The sequence below is a fragment of the Saccostrea echinata genome, unplaced genomic scaffold, assembly GCF_033153115.1.
Source record: "Saccostrea echinata isolate AGI-Se365-2 ecotype Australia unplaced genomic scaffold, CSIRO_AGI_Sech_v1 ptg000047l, whole genome shotgun sequence".
NCBI lineage: Eukaryota > Metazoa > Mollusca > Bivalvia > Ostreida > Ostreidae > Saccostrea > Saccostrea echinata.
The window spans coordinates 10,305,124-10,322,710 of NW_026889796.1; the positions used below are offsets into that span (position 1 = coordinate 10,305,124).

At 32.9% G+C, this 17,587-nt stretch overlaps 2 long non-coding RNA genes across 2 annotated transcripts; both read left to right on the forward strand.

The window, feature by feature from the left end:
* Positions 1-13,000: 13,000 nt before the first annotated feature.
* Positions 13,001-14,742, forward strand: LOC133202780 (uncharacterized). Its single transcript, XR_009723303.1, has 3 exons — positions 13,001-13,078; positions 13,156-13,349; positions 14,647-14,742. It is a non-coding gene; the product is annotated as an uncharacterized LOC133202780 (long non-coding RNA).
* Positions 14,743-15,444: 702 nt separating this feature from the next.
* LOC133202781 (uncharacterized) lies at positions 15,445-17,186 on the forward strand. The gene is made up of 3 exons (XR_009723304.1): positions 15,445-15,522; positions 15,600-15,793; positions 17,091-17,186. It is a non-coding gene; the product is annotated as an uncharacterized LOC133202781 (long non-coding RNA).
* The last annotated feature ends 401 nt before the right edge of the window (positions 17,187-17,587 follow it).

Sequence of the window (17,587 nt, forward strand, 5' to 3'; positions counted from 1 at the left end):
AACTAATTACATGCGCGAATCTAGAAGGGGGAGGGGGGGGGGGTCCGAGCCTTCCTGGAATTTGCAGAGTTACTAAAAGTATATATTGAAGCAAAATAAAATGACATTGGACCCCCCCCCCCCCCCGAAAACGTGGACCCCACAACCACGAAATAGGTGTTCTTCACGTTTTGGAAATTGATTTTTTTTTTTTTTTTTTTTTTTTTTTTTTTTTTTTGCATGTCAAGAAATTTTTGGGTTGGAAATTTTTTCACTGGGGTGGAACCCCCCCCCCCCTGGAAAAAATTCCTGAATCCGCGCCTGAATTAGTATTACATTGTATTTGTTTTCTATATTTAAAGGTTCGATTTGTGATAAATTATTATACATTCCAGTAGATACTAAAAAAAATAAGAAATATTAAAAATGCATGATAGAAAAGGTGGAAATAAAATGATACAATTTTATTTCTCAAAGAAAACAAAAAGAAAAGATGTGATAGTTTTCATCATTGCACATAATATCACATAATCCAAATATGAAACAGAGACCTGAACTCATTTAAACATTATATAATCAATACCATCAACTCGTAGTAGTACTTTCAGTACTTTGATATAAAATCACGTAGGTACGTTAATTTTATCCCACCCAATATGATAAGCAGTATTAACTGTAAGTCGGAACCCTTTATTCAAGAAAAATATATCATTTTATGATGTCCTTCAACATGTTAGAATAAAACATGATAAAGTCGGTGTTCACATAAAGACAGCATCAATGTAAAAATAGCAAGATACGCATATATTATATATATAAAAAAGTTTTAGTTTGCATAAAATTGACACATTAAACACAAATAATTACACTGTAGGATTAATATACTCGCTTTATTTTCTGTTTTCAAGAGTTACCTCTCTTTGAAAAATGTACGTTCTATTGCACTAATTTTTGTTAAATCTCGTTTATACTTAGAACTAAAAAATATCTATGTAATCAACAATATTAATAAAACATTTTAAACTACTGACAATTTCATAAAATCTTATATTTAAACATTGTAAAAGAAAGACAGGCGCAATAGGACTTTATATTTTAACACAGCAGCTTTTTTTTTTATTTTTATTCATTGGTTAATTAAATTAAATATAAATAGTTATGGGTTGGATCTAAAGGTGTGTACTCATTATTTAAGAAATAAAGTCCGCGTTATCGTGAATGTTGCAGGATAACCTCCGAGGTCGAGAAATGTTGTCTGAAATATAAAAGCCGAGGCGTTAGCCGAGGCTTTTATATTTCAGACAACATTTCGAGACCGAGGAGGTTATCCTGCATCATTCACGACAACAAGGACTTTATTTCTATTCTACTAACGGCTCTAAAATACAGTTGATCGTTTTCTCTATAGAGAAACGAATTAGGTCACCATGTCGCAATTTCGCTGTTCCATTTAACACCAGAGGGTCAATCGATTGCATAAAATGCAGACGATTTCAGCTTTTGCTGGATTAAAAATATCCTTTAATTATTATAAATTTGCTTGTAACATATATTGATTAATTTTTATGAATGAAAAATAACAAAACCAGTTGTCTATTTCATTGATTTATCAGTAAAATCACGGGAGTGTAAATGTTATTGGGGAGGTCCGTAGAACAGTCACACTTGGCTATAAAAACGGATATTTATCAGCTGTTTCAGGCAATACACACGTTTAGACTGCGGAAGACGACACATCGATGTGGTCTAAATAAGTATTAGATTATACAGTGAAATATTTATTTCAACTGTACAGATTTGACATGTGTTTCTGATCTGATAATTTTTTGATGACGTTCGTGATTTATTGGAGAATAATGTCCGCGGCATTTCTTTGATCTCGGCAATAATCGTAGTAGAATTTTCGATAACCCTAGTACAAATTCTGACTTTTTAAAGATTCATGTCAGATAGCCTTTTAGCAAATAAAAAACTGTATTCCATATGATTAAGAACCCTCTATACACTGCACACTAAAAAGTTCTGATTCTGAGGTATTTTTTTGTAGTTAGAGTAATTTGCCCTTAGATCTAAAATGAAATAAATTGAAATCCATAGTTTATAAAAGCAATCAATTTCTAATTAATTCAAGCATTCTTAACATTTTGATAGGCCAAAATAATTAATTGAACACTTCATCTACATGCATTTTCCCCACTTAGGTAAACAAGAGTTATTTCTGTTCATCAAAACCTAGTTAACTTTGAACATTTTTCCTGGGGGTAAAAGCCAAGCACCCTATGTTAAAAATGATATAAATAAGCTCAATATTTACACCTTTATACAATATAGTTTTCTCAATGTCCAAAAAACATTTTCATTTACTGTAGAGAGGGTCCTTAAACAATATAGTTTTCTCAATGTCCAAAAAACATTTTCATTTACTGTAGAGAGGGTCCTTAAACAATACTTGGACCCCGAATGAGGTAAGAAGTATCATTTAAACTGATAGATTTATCAAAAATGTTTAAACAGTGAGGTTACATGATGCATGAATATTCACAGTATTTTGACTCATGTAAATGAGTACATATTCAATTATTTGATATTTCTGTTTGTTTAACTTTTTTCTCCCTCCCTCCTCGTAGGTTTTGAAGTTTATGACCGTGTCGTTAAAAGTTTAATTCATTTCAGCCAGGCTAAATGGATTTATTAAAAGAAATAAAGCTAATATGGTGGGATACTGAGGCGCAGATCCAGGAATTTTTTCCAGGGGGGGGGGGTCCACTCTAGTCACAAGCAAAAAAAAAAAAAAAAGATCAGTGTTGATCCTTTTATCATATATACAAATACGGACATGCATGTGTACACATATATGTATATATACAAGTATATGTGTACATGCATGTTAAGCAGTGATATACAGGTATGTCATACTTGATAATCGTGATATTCAAAGATGAGTTGGTTTAATTGATTTTCATACATTTCATTTTTTTCATCATTATTATCATTTTTTGGGAAGCCTACCGGTAGAATTATGATTAAGTATTACATTTTCAATGTTAATTGTTTTGCATTAAAGAAAATTCACATGGGTAAAAATAATGACATACATTATATTTACAGGACAAAAATTTACAGTCAAGTAATAATTTCTGGAACCATTATTTTGTTAGTAATTGCTGTACTGCATGATCAGGGTCAGAGAACGCTGTTTTATAGTGCCGCTTTAATAACTTTAAAATAAACAGGAACAACAGGCCCGTAGAAGGCGGGGCGGGAGAGGGGGGCGCCCTCCAACTTTTTTCTGAGTATACTTTTTTGCTATAGTAATTTTTCCTTTAGATGCAGGTTGCCGCCCCCCCCCCCTTTTTTTGATGTTTTAAGGTCGAGCACTGATAAATTTCAAGATTCAGACAGTATTTTTTTTTTCTTTTTTGCTTGTCAGATAATTTTGGGAAGTTGCCCTCCAACATTTGGTCAGTTTATAATTTTCTTTTTGGCTTGTCAGCCCCCCCCCCCCAACCCCCACACTTTTAAAACCGTTGCTACGGGCCTGAACAATCAACAAAAAAAATCTTTTTATTTTTGGAGACTTTTGGTAAACAATGCAACTATTTCATTAATTATAATAATGTTGTTATTTGACCCTTTTCATCTATTTACCTGGTGATTCGAAATACCCGGAAGTGACCCGCAATACACTAAGAAGGTGATGTAAATATAACCCCAGTCAAGGTCGCTGAATCGAAGATAGACTGGCCATATGAAGTAGATCTGATTTTTCATACAATTGGATTTGCTTTAATACCAAACAACCATTCATAAACTTGTTAATAAAATCGCTTGCAGTCAAAATGTAAAAGGTGATTCGGAATACCCTCTATGACTGTACATGTACAATCATTGCTGTTGAGGTCAATACGATTATTAAAACACCTTAGGAGTACAATATACACATGTAAATACTCGTATATTGAATATTTGCTGAAGTTCTAGCAAATACATTGTGAAAAACGGGGTAAAAATAGACATATCCAGTTGTATTAATTTGGAATTTTTATATCTATATTAGGTACAATGTAGGAAAAGTAAATGTAAGGCAAGTGGGATCGATTTCGAAGAGGGTGAGGGGGTTATAATAGAAAAAAAAATGACTAATAACCTGAAAAAAAAATCTTGGATTAACCCCCCCCCCTTAAAAAAAAACCCAAACAAACAAGCAAAGAAAAGAATTCTCAAAACTCAAAACTTTATTTATATCGGGGGGGGGGGGGCTGTCATTTACAGGGGGAACAATCCTATAAATGAATATTTTCATACTTGATGAAAAGTTAAAAATAAGTTCAGAAAAAAGTTTGAACCACCACCTCACCCCAACCCCGATTCTATATGCCTGAATTTTATGTTCATATAACACACAAGTTCCTAAGTAAAAGTCAGGTTCAAGTGAAATATTTCTATCAATTTGGAATTTTATTTTTAGTTCAATGTAGAAAAATTTAATCTTCATTTTCACTCAGAAGATTATGTGCAGATGAACACGCAATAGTATTTTTTTCACGTTAAATCTAAAGTTGCTGTTTGAGAAGCATATTAGACTTTCCTATATTTCAGAACTTCTTGGAAAAAGCTATGATAAATTGAAATTTATAAAATTGTTGGTTTCTTTTCATTTATTGTATACGTATTATACACTTATTATTAATTATATTAACACCATGGCGTTATAGTACATAACATGGACATTATATGACGTTATAGTAATAACGTCAACGTCATGACGTTATATAGAATTAATTTGGAAAACAATACCAAATTCAAACGGCTGTAAAAATAAAACTAGAAAAGATTGTTAAAAAATAAAATGTTTTATAATCTACTAATCTAAGAGCATTGTTTGAGAAGGTTTCATCTGTCTTGGTGACAGGGCGGATTTTGGTACATTCTGGCTTTAGTTCTTTAACATTTCGTTAAACAGAGGAATAATAAATTCATCATAAAGAATTTATTTTCTCAAGGAAAAGGGGGTGCAATTGAACCCAGCTCACTTCCCCCTTCCGACGGCCTTTTAGAACTTTTTTGTGCAAAATGTTGCATTTAGAGTGCATCAATTGTCCGGATTACTCCACCTACAGTTTTCAAGCTAAGAAATCTTTATTTTGCAGATCAAATATACATATATTAAAAATGTGCATGGTACTTGGATTTTGATTTATGATCATTAATGAAAAAAATACTAGTTGTTGAACTTAGTCATTTTTCTGCAAAATACATGCATTCCATTTAGGGTAAATCATTTGTCCGGAAAACTCATCCTTCAGTTTTCAAGACAGGAAGCTTTTATTTTGCAGATCAATTGTACATATGTCAGAGATGTGCATGGTTCTCGGATTTTGAATTTTAACAGCATGTGTGATTCATACCGTTTGTTGAATTTAGTTATTTTTCTGGAGATATTGCATATAGGGTACATTATTTTTCCGGATACTCCTCCTACAGTTTTCATTATCAAAAGTTTTTAGCTCGTGTGCCTGAGCTGAAGGCTCAGTTGAACTTTTTTGATCGAAGGGTGTCCGGCGTCCGTCTGTTGCCTGTAAACTTTTCACATTTTCGACTTCTTCTCTAAACCCACTGGGTAAATTTCAACCAAAAGTGCAATAAAGCATTCTTGGGTGAAGGGAATTTAAGTTTATTCATGGGAAAGGTCACGCCCTCTTTCAAGGGAGATAATTAAGAATTATTTAATATTGTAATGACATCTTTTAAAAACGTTTTCAGGGAGGTAAGTAAGAATTAGTTAATATTGTAATGACATTTTTTTTAAAAAAAAGTTTTCAATAGCCACTGGGCCAGAAAAGATGAAACTTATATGAAAGCTTCATCACATAGTGTACTTCAAAATTTGTTCAAATCATGATCCCGGGGCTAAGGCTGGGCCATAATAGGCGATTGAAGATTTATATAGGTATATATAGGAAAAATCTTTAAAATCTTCTAAAGAACAGCAAAGCCATGATTAGTCATATTTATATGGAAGCATTCTCAGGTAGTTTAGATTCAAATTTGTTCAAAATCATGACCCCCGGGGGGTAAAACGGGGTCAAAACTGCTGATCAAAGTTTCACAAAGGAATATTGTATATATGATAAATCTTTTAAAATCCTCTCAAGAACTAGTCATATGTTTGTTATACCTTTAAGAATTGGTTCCTATATAAATCTAAGTTTAACATTTCCAATGTTTTACTGAGCGGTCATAAAAAATCTATGTTTGACCGAGTGAGATATTGGACCTGTCGATGAGATATATTGGAGCGCGTACGTCACGCCGTGGGCGGGATCAGCTAAATCTCATTTTCATTCCTTGGTGTTCCACAGTGACGGAATTGACCGAGTTTAATCGCAGTGCGGGTAAAGGAAATTTACATCATGGAAGCCATGAGTACAAGATACATGTACGTCAAAAAATAAATGGTATAACAAAACATTTATTGACAGTGTTCTCGAGCAAAATGTGTTTTGTCGACCCCTCGAACCAAACTTCTTGCCTTCGACTAACGGCCTCAAGCAAACAGTTAGGTTCTTGGGTCCGACAAAACGCATGTTGCCCTCGAACCCGGTCAATAAATGTATAATATTGAAGCATCCTCAGATAGTGTTCATTTTAAATTGTTCATTCCATGAACCATGGAAGAAGGGTGGGTCACAATCTGACTGTAATCAAATTTTGACATGGGACAGGGAAGAAATCTGCTGATGAAGAACAACTGGGCCATAGTAACTCAGCTGTCCGATGTGGGCCATGGGCCTCTCATCATTTTGCAGATCAATGTACATTGTACATATATCAAAGTTGTGCATGGTACTTGGATTTTGATTTTTGATAATTAATGAGAAAAATGCCACCTGTTGAACTTTGTAAATTTTCTGAAAAATATTGCATATAGGGCACATCATATGTCCGGATAGCTCCTCCTACAAATTTCAAGAAAGGAAGTCTTTCTTGTGCAGATCAATTGTACATATATTAGAGATGTGCATGGTACTTGAGAATGGAAACATCAGATATACCGAGGGTAGCCTTAAGATGGACTCCACCAGGGAAACGAAACAGAGGGCGACCAAGGGAGACATGGCGGCGGTCAGTAGAAAAAGAAATGAAAGAACAGGGATGGACTTGGGGAAAGGTACAGCAGATGTCAGCAGACAGACAGAGATGGAGGTCCTCGGTGCAGGCCTTATGTGCTCAAAGCACGAAGAGGACTAAGTAAGTAAGTATGGTACTTGGATTTTGATTTTTGATAATTTATGAGAAAAAATACCACTTGCTGAACTTAGTATTTTTTTCTGAAGAATATTTCATATAGGGCACATAATATGTCCGAATAACTCCTCCTACAGTTGTCAAATTAGGAAGTTTTTATTTTGCAGACTAAATGTACATGTATCAGAGAAGTCCATGGTTCTTCTTTGGATTTTGATTTTTGATCATTTATTGGGATTATACCAATCGATTTCATGCAAAATATTTTGGATACAATACATATATGTACTGAGGAACGTATCATCTGTCCTTAAATTACGCTCATAACTGTCGCCCAATTTACGTGTATTTACAAATATGTAAAAGCTTAATTAATTGTTACGCGAGATCTTATGGAATTTCAGGTTGAAAATTTATAATTTGGATCTAGCAAAGCAAATAACTCTTGAAAGCCTTCTCCATTTACAACAATAAGAGGTAAACAATCCTTTGTAATCATGTTTGTGATAGCAACATTTGTTTCCGTCTCTGCACTTTGGTATCTTTGTGGAGAATTTACTAGCAACGTTTCACTTGAAGATTTCCATATGTTTGACAAATGTCGGTATACAATATGAAACATCATATCTGATGTTCCACTGCAGAATGCAAGTTCAGTTTCACATAACCGTGATAACGTACATTTAACTGTTTTCCATCCTGAAATCTTTTAGAGTATGCCCAAATTGTAGACTTTGGATGCATGATTTTGATCAATTAACTAAGACCGGTTAATCCTTACCATGAGTTTTAACTCTTGAGAATACTGATCTGTTAATAAATGAATCGGGCGGATCCAAATTTATTACCTTGAATTTAAATTTACTTTTAAGTGGCGAATTTTTAACGAAAAACGAGTAAAGATATTTTAGTAGAAAGTTGGTATGATCGAACGATAGTCGAGTACTCGAAAATTCGTTGACATCCCTAAACAAAATCATAAAAGTAATCTGAGGCTACAAAAAGCTTAGCGTTCCTATCATTCAGATTTGTGTAATATTAGATTAAAAATATATAAAATTTAGAAAACCTTAACAAGTTTGTTAAAACTCTAAATCATCCTCACAACGTCAGGGGTCCTTTGATCAACTCGTTGCGTGAGATCCCTGACAAATTTCATTCGGTTTTATTCGGGCTTGCTTCTCTCATTGAGAAGCACCAATCAAAAAGAGATAATGTATACAGAAAGGAATCAGCTCATACCTAAAATTTATGTGTTACGCATTGTTTATCACCGAAAGGCTTAATGTGATTGGTTGAGAAAGAAGAAAAACAATCAAGATTTGTAATTTTCCCGAAAGACGTCTCAGCAGTCACCCCGTAAGATATCGAATGAAATTTGTCCAGGGTCCCACGGCAACGAATTGACACAGGACCCCTGTGATAGTAAGGTGTCTGTCGTCCGCCCGTCCGTCTGTATATCTAGCTGTCTGTTTGCCTGTAAACAATTTTTCAAAATGTTTCTCCTCCTACAGTTTTTGTCTGATTTCAATAAACTTGGCACACAAGTAGATTACAATAAGCTACATAATTCTGTATATCGGTTTTTTTTTTATTTCGATGACCGGTGTTGCCATGGTTACTAAAAATAGAAATTTATGTGAAATACATTCAAAACGCTACTCCTCCTACAGTTCTGGTTTGAATTGAATCTAACTTGGCACTCAAATAGATTGCACTAAGCGACTTGATTTTTTTTTTATCGCTTTTGATTGCGATGAACGGTGATGCCGTAGTTACTAAAAATAGAAATTTCTGTGAAAGATTTTCAAAACGCTACTTCTCCTACAGTTTGGGTCTGATTTCAATATAACTTGGCACACAAGTAGATTACACCGAGATACATAGTTCTATATATCGGTTTTTGGTTTGAATGAAGTGTTGCCATGTTACTAAAAATAGAAATTTCTGTGAAATACTTTCAAAAGTCTACTCCTCCTACAGTTTTAGTCTGACTGCAATAAATATTGTAACAAAAAGAAACTAAACCAAGGATCATTATTCTATTTTTTGCTGTTGAAAAGTTTCAAGTCCAAGTGCTATTTTTTCTCTTCCTTTGTTATAAGTACAAACCAGTAGAGCTACAGTCTCGTCAGAAAATTCTGGTTAGAAGCACTCTACTGAATTTACGATAACATCTCATAGAACTGACAAAATGAGGTAAAAATTGTAAATTTAACGGAACAGTTGTGTCACATCGCACGAGTAAATGAACGTGAAAATTGGACGATAAATCTTTATATCAAAATATTAGTCTCCGTTAGACTCACGGCAGAAATACGTCGTATTTTGGGGTATTTTAATGGTTCCAGTTCATGAACTTTTTGATAACCCCTCGTAATGAATAGCATATTAATGGTTCATGTTTTAGCTTTGAATTTTTTTTAATACTTGTACCCGTGATTCAATTGTAGGCAAGAATTTAGTTCTAAGTTCATCTTAGTAAATTAATTCATTTAATCCTTGAATTGTAGTCAAAAATTTTGGAACAAGTAACATTTAAAAAGGGGGAGGACGAAAAAGCAATCATAAAATTGCATTTATTTGATTTTATTCTCGTGAACATTTTTCAGCATATTTCTGGGGTGGGGGGGGGGGACAGGGGACCCGGCCCTCCCCACTTTTTCTGAGAATCGGTTTTTGACGTAGTTTTACTAGATGTAAATTTTCATTTGGAAGCTGCTTGCCCCCCCCCCCCCAATTGTTGCTGTACGGGCGAACACTGGTAAAATTCCAGATTTGAAAAAAGAAACTTAAAAAAAATACAACTTTGAAAAACGTTGCTACGGGTCTGTACTTTACTTCATTGGCCAAGTTCCTTGTAAAGTGTACGAGGGTTGTTAGAAAAGTTCGCGGACACATTGATTTGAGGAAAATTTATTAAGTACTTTGAAGAATGGCTTATGTCTGATTAAATTCTTATCTTGTAAAAAAATCAGGTCCAGTTACTAAACTTTTGAAAATATACAATGATTTGAACTGTGCGTTCAGAGGATTCACGGAGCAATCACTTGACGTTTTTATGACGTTAGGTGACGCGACTACCTAATCCAAACCTGTCAATCTTTCTCACAGTTTAAAATATCTGTCATTTCTGTAGACTTTTAATGTCTTTTTCCTACTTAAAAATTAAACATGTCACTTCTTTCTTAAATGTCTTTTGAGGCGTATCGGATATTAGTGAGATCTTAAAATTAATGTCTACGCAGTTAAGCGATCAGGTATGGAAACAATGCAAAATCCATAGGCGCAACGTCCGTGCGATTGTGGGGTTTTGGGGTATCACAGGAGTTGACATCAAATTGTCAATTATTTCATTCTTACAAAGCTACTACCTTTTGAATACTTTGGTCCCAGGTACGTGTAGGCAATCCAAAGCAGCATCTAAAAATATTTCAGTCTCTGTTTCGGCATTTTCCTGTCTGCACACATAATTTTTCAATAGGAAAAACACCTACATAACCTTATACATGGGCGCAGACATTTTGGACACCCAAAGTTGTGCGGAGAAGAAAATGCTACACGGCACATGATTGGTCATTAAGAGAAAAGACTTGTTATGTATTTGACAAGTGAAATAAAGGTGATAAAAATCTCATATCAAGACTTAGGCTTCTTTGAGATATGTAGGAGTTACAGGTAAAAATTTGAAGGGAGGGGTGCACTTTGGTTAGAGATTTTCATTTGGTGCTGAACGCACCTAGTTGTAAACAAATGGAATTTGAAAGTAAAAGTGCAACGGCACGGTATATTTTTTCTGGCATGTTTTATTTTGCAAGATCTCGAACTTTCACGGCAAGAAAGTCATTTGCCCAAAATTGAATATATGAATCAGTGACAGGGGCTAAACTTTGTATGGAAGTCTATGGGAAAACATTTGGTGGTGTTTGTCCTATAGAGTAGGTATGTATTACATAGGTAAACGTTGATTACAGCCAGAAAATCAATCAATTCCTATATTTTTGGCATTGGGATTATACTTTGGTTAATATTTACTATCTGTATAGAAATCAGAGGGTTTGGGTAAACTGAGGCCCCCAATGGGGACTCCACATGGTGCAAAAATGCCAAAATTTTCCCCCCTAGCTATCACATTTGCAATAAATGTACATGTAAATAATTTTTAATGAATATTTATGCTGAAATTTACTTGGAATGTTGTAAATAATACAATATTGATAATTATTGGCATCATTAATACACAGAATAGATGAATATCCCCCTCGCAGCTTGAGAAATTCATTTAAATCCATGTGTTTTATGAGTGTAGACATTGGTATAGATTGACTAAACATCTTCCAAATTTGTGTTAATCAGAGTTAATGGAATAATTCTTAACAATATTTGACTGTTTTGTTAACTAAATAGTTTACTTTGTTTTGACATAAGGGGCCTAATCCAGCTGCAAAGCAGATTTCAGTCATCTCATTAGTGCTGGTTTGAAATAAAAGTTGTGCTTTTGGTGTAACTGAGAGGTTACTAGTAGGATATCTTATTAAAATTACTGTACAATATATTGCAAAAGAAAATACATTGAAAATGCAAGAAATGTGCAAAATTATAAGTGAAAAAAATGGTGAAATGTGTTTCTAAATATCCCTCCCCCTTGTCAGATCCCATCTTGATATGCTGTAGAAAAAAGGGGGGGGGGTATATTTGTGCTCTAATGATACTAAAAAATGAAGGAAAAGAATTTTAATGTAGTATATTTGAATAACAAGAGTAATTCTTATCTGCAGTAATTTTTTTTTAAATTTCTTGAGTATTTTTTTTTATTATTATCTGAGTAAATCCTATTAAAACATTATTATTTTTAAGCTATTACATAACAAATGCTTATAAAAAATTCAAAAGATGGTGTAAATAATAATTAATTATAATATAAATTACTACATGCATGTATCAGTATGTTTTAATAAAATAAAATGCATTTCAGCTATGCATCATCAAGAAGGAGAAGTTTAATGAACCCTCCCCTCTTACAATGAACAACATATGGACACTCCCAGGATGAACACTTTGCATTCATTAAGAGTTCCCAGGTATGGTTTTCTTAGCAAATCTAGTTAATCTCTTGATATTTAAGTTATTTAGAACTTTTTAAAGATTATTAGAATATAAACTTCCTCAGAACTGCAGTTATTTAAGCATTTTGCTTACAATTGAGCCCTGTATTCAGACAGACAACATGATTTATCTGCCCTTGGCATTTAATCAATTTAATAATTATGTCAATAATTAGAAATGATATGCAAATAAATATATTGGCCTTTCATGAGAATATACATATTTAACATTTATTACATGAAATTTCCTATAATAATGGCTAAAATGTAGGTCACCCCCTTCAGAATTACAAAATTTTCAGTGGGGGTGTATTTGATTCTCTGATGCCAGCAACCCATTCCTGATATACTTTTTTTTTTTAAATCTAATGTTCTTTTAAATCAAACACAATTCTCTTTCTTTTCATTGATTATTTAATCTACATTAGCTTTTCCTCTTTCCATAACTGAGCATTTTCTTACAAAAACCTGCTGATTTTTTTCATTTTTCATTTATACCGGGTACCTGATACCCTTATTGATTAACATGATCTGTCTTAAGAGATTATGAGAGATAATAAGAAAAACAAGCAAAACATGTGCTAGATTAATCATTTTATTTCAAAATTTTGAAAGAAAAGTGGAAAAATGCTTCAATTTATAGACATTTTTTCTATTTCACATGTATAGGTCTGATTGACTGGGGTGTGAAATGTAACAGCCAGTGGTGTACTTCAGCTAGGACTGTCAGTCCCTATATTCATGAGGTGAGATAACCGATGGATATGTGTTCTAAATGTACTAAATTGACCACTTTTTACAAGTGTTTTCTATATCTCTATAGGAAAAACACCTACATAACCTTATACATGGGCGCAGACATTTTGGACACCCAAAGTTGTGCGGAGAAGAAAATGCTACACGGCACATGATTGGTCATTAAGAGAAAAGACTTGTTATGTATTTGACAAGTGAAATAAAGGTGATAAAAATCTCATATCAAGACTTAGGCTTCTTTGAGATATGTAGGAGTTACAGGTAAAAATTTGAAGGGAGGGGTGCACTTTGGTTAGAGATTTTCATTTGGTGCTGAACGCACCTAGTTGTAAACAAATGGAATTTGAAAGTAAAAGTGCAACGGCACGGTATATTTTTTCTGGCATGTTTTATTTTGCAAGATCTCGAACTTTCACGGCAAGAAAGTCATTTGCCCAAAATTGAATATATGAATCAGTGACAGGGGCTAAACTTTGTATGGAAGTCTATGGGAAAACATTTGGTGGTGTTTGTCCTATAGAGTAGGTATGTATTACATAGGTAAACGTTGATTACAGCCAGAAAATCAATCAATTCCTATATTTTTGGCATTGGGATTATACTTTGGTTAATATTTACTATCTGTATAGAAATCAGAGGGTTTGGGTAAACTGAGGCCCCCAATGGGGACTCCACATGGTGCAAAAATGCCAAAATTTTCCCCCCTAGCTATCACATTTGCAATAAATGTACATGTAAATAATTTTTAATGAATATTTATGCTGAAATTTACTTGGAATGTTGTAAATAATACAATATTGATAATTATTGGCATCATTAATACACAGAATAGATGAATATCCCCCTCGCAGCTTGAGAAATTCATTTAAATCCATGTGTTTTATGAGTGTAGACATTGGTATAGATTGACTAAACATCTTCCAAATTTGTGTTAATCAGAGTTAATGGAATAATTCTTAACAATATTTGACTGTTTTGTTAACTAAATAGTTTACTTTGTTTTGACATAAGGGGCCTAATCCAGCTGCAAAGCAGATTTCAGTCATCTCATTAGTGCTGGTTTGAAATAAAAGTTGTGCTTTTGGTGTAACTGAGAGGTTACTAGTAGGATATCTTATTAAAATTACTGTACAATATATTGCAAAAGAAAATACATTGAAAATGCAAGAAATGTGCAAAATTATAAGTGAAAAAAATGGTGAAATGTGTTTCTAAATATCCCTCCCCCTTGTCAGATCCCATCTTGATATGCTGTAGAAAAAAGGGGGGGGGGTATATTTGTGCTCTAATGATACTAAAAAATGAAGGAAAAGAATTTTAATGTAGTATATTTGAATAACAAGAGTAATTCTTATCTGCAGTAATTTTTTTTTAAATTTCTTGAGTATTTTTTTTTATTATTATCTGAGTAAATCCTATTAAAACATTATTATTTTTAAGCTATTACATAACAAATGCTTATAAAAAATTCAAAAGATGGTGTAAATAATAATTAATTATAATATAAATTACTACATGCATGTATCAGTATGTTTTAATAAAATAAAATGCATTTCAGCTATGCATCATCAAGAAGGAGAAGTTTAATGAACCCTCCCCTCTTACAATGAACAACATATGGACACTCCCAGGATGAACACTTTGCATTCATTAAGAGTTCCCAGGTATGGTTTTCTTAGCAAATCTAGTTAATCTCTTGATATTTAAGTTATTTAGAACTTTTTAAAGATTATTAGAATATAAACTTCCTCAGAACTGCAGTTATTTAAGCATTTTGCTTACAATTGAGCCCTGTATTCAGACAGACAACATGATTTATCTGCCCTTGGCATTTAATCAATTTAATAATTATGTCAATAATTAGAAATGATATGCAAATAAATATATTGGCCTTTCATGAGAATATACATATTTAACATTTATTACATGAAATTTCCTATAATAATGGCTAAAATGTAGGTCACCCCCTTCAGAATTACAAAATTTTCAGTGGGGGTGTATTTGATTCTCTGATGCCAGCAACCCATTCCTGATATACTTTTTTTTTTTAAATCTAATGTTCTTTTAAATCAAACACAATTCTCTTTCTTTTCATTGATTATTTAATCTACATTAGCTTTTCCTCTTTCCATAACTGAGCATTTTCTTACAAAAACCTGCTGATTTTTTTCATTTTTCATTTATACCGGGTACCTGATACCCTTATTGATTAACATGATCTGTCTTAAGAGATTATGAGAGATAATAAGAAAAACAAGCAAAACATGTGCTAGATTAATCATTTTATTTCAAAATTTTGAAAGAAAAGTGGAAAAATGCTTCAATTTATAGACATTTTTTCTATTTCACATGTATAGGTCTGATTGACTGGGGTGTGAAATGTAACAGCCAGTGGTGTACTTCAGCTAGGACTGTCAGTCCCTATATTCATGAGGTGAGATAACCGATGGATATGTGTTCTAAATGTACTAAATTGACCACTTTTTACAAGTGTTTTCTATATCTCTATAGGAAAAACACCTACATAACCTTATACATGGGCGCAGACATTTTGGACACCCAAAGTTGTGCGGAGAAGAAAATGCTACACGGCACATGATTGGTCATTAAGAGAAAAGACTTGTTATGTATTTGACAAGTGAAATAAAGGTGATAAAAATCTCATATCAAGACTTAGGCTTCTTTGAGATATGTAGGAGTTACAGGTAAAAATTTGAAGGGAGGGGTGCACTTTGGTTAGAGATTTTCATTTGGTGCTGAACGCACCTAGTTGTAAACAAATGGAATTTGAAAGTAAAAGTGCAACGGCACGGTATATTTTTTCTGGCATGTTTTATTTTGCAAGATCTCGAACTTTCACGGCAAGAAAGTCATTTGCCCAAAATTGAATATATGAATCAGTGACAGGGGCTAAACTTTGTATGGAAGTCTATGGGAAAACATTTGGTGGTGTTTGTCCTATAGAGTAGGTATGTATTACATAGGTAAACGTTGATTACAGCCAGAAAATCAATCAATTCCTATATTTTTGGCATTGGGATTATACTTTGGTTAATATTTACTATCTGTATAGAAATCAGAGGGTTTGGGTAAACTGAGGCCCCCAATGGGGACTCCACATGGTGCAAAAATGCCAAAATTTTCCCCCCTAGCTATCACATTTGCAATAAATGTACATGTAAATAATTTTTAATGAATATTTATGCTGAAATTTACTTGGAATGTTGTAAATAATACAATATTGATAATTATTGGCATCATTAATACACAGAATAGATGAATATCCCCCTCGCAGCTTGAGAAATTCATTTAAATCCATGTGTTTTATGAGTGTAGACATTGGTATAGATTGACTAAACATCTTCCAAATTTGTGTTAATCAGAGTTAATGGAATAATTCTTAACAATATTTGACTGTTTTGTTAACTAAATAGTTTACTTTGTTTTGACATAAGGGGCCTAATCCAGCTGCAAAGCAGATTTCAGTCATCTCATTAGTGCTGGTTTGAAATAAAAGTTGTGCTTTTGGTGTAACTGAGAGGTTACTAGTAGGATATCTTATTAAAATTACTGTACAATATATTGCAAAAGAAAATACATTGAAAATGCAAGAAATGTGCAAAATTATAAGTGAAAAAAATGGTGAAATGTGTTTCTAAATATCCCTCCCCCTTGTCAGATCCCATCTTGATATGCTGTAGAAAAAAGGGGGGGGGGTATATTTGTGCTCTAATGATACTAAAAAATGAAGGAAAAGAATTTTAATGTAGTATATTTGAATAACAAGAGTAATTCTTATCTGCAGTAATTTTTTTTTAAATTTCTTGAGTATTTTTTTTTATTATTATCTGAGTAAATCCTATTAAAACATTATTATTTTTAAGCTATTACATAACAAATGCTTATAAAAAATTCAAAAGATGGTGTAAATAATAATTAATTATAATATAAATTACTACATGCATGTATCAGTATGTTTTAATAAAATAAAATGCATTTCAGCTATGCATCATCAAGAAGGAGAAGTTTAATGAACCCTCCCCTCTTACAATGAACAACATATGGACACTCCCAGGATGAACACTTTGCATTCATTAAGAGTTCCCAGGTATGGTTTTCTTAGCAAATCTAGTTAATCTCTTGATATTTAAGTTATTTAGAACTTTTTAAAGATTATTAGAATATAAACTTCCTCAGAACTGCAGTTATTTAAGCATTTTGCTTACAATTGAGCCCTGTATTCAGACAGACAACATGATTTATCTGCCCTTGGCATTTAATCAATTTAATAATTATGTCAATAATTAGAAATGATATGCAAATAAATATATTGGCCTTTCATGAGAATATACATATTTAACATTTATTACATGAAATTTCCTATAATAATGGCTAAAATGTAGGTCACCCCCTTCAGAATTACAAAATTTTCAGTGGGGGTGTATTTGATTCTCTGATGCCAGCAACCCATTCCTGATATACTTTTTTTTTTTAAATCT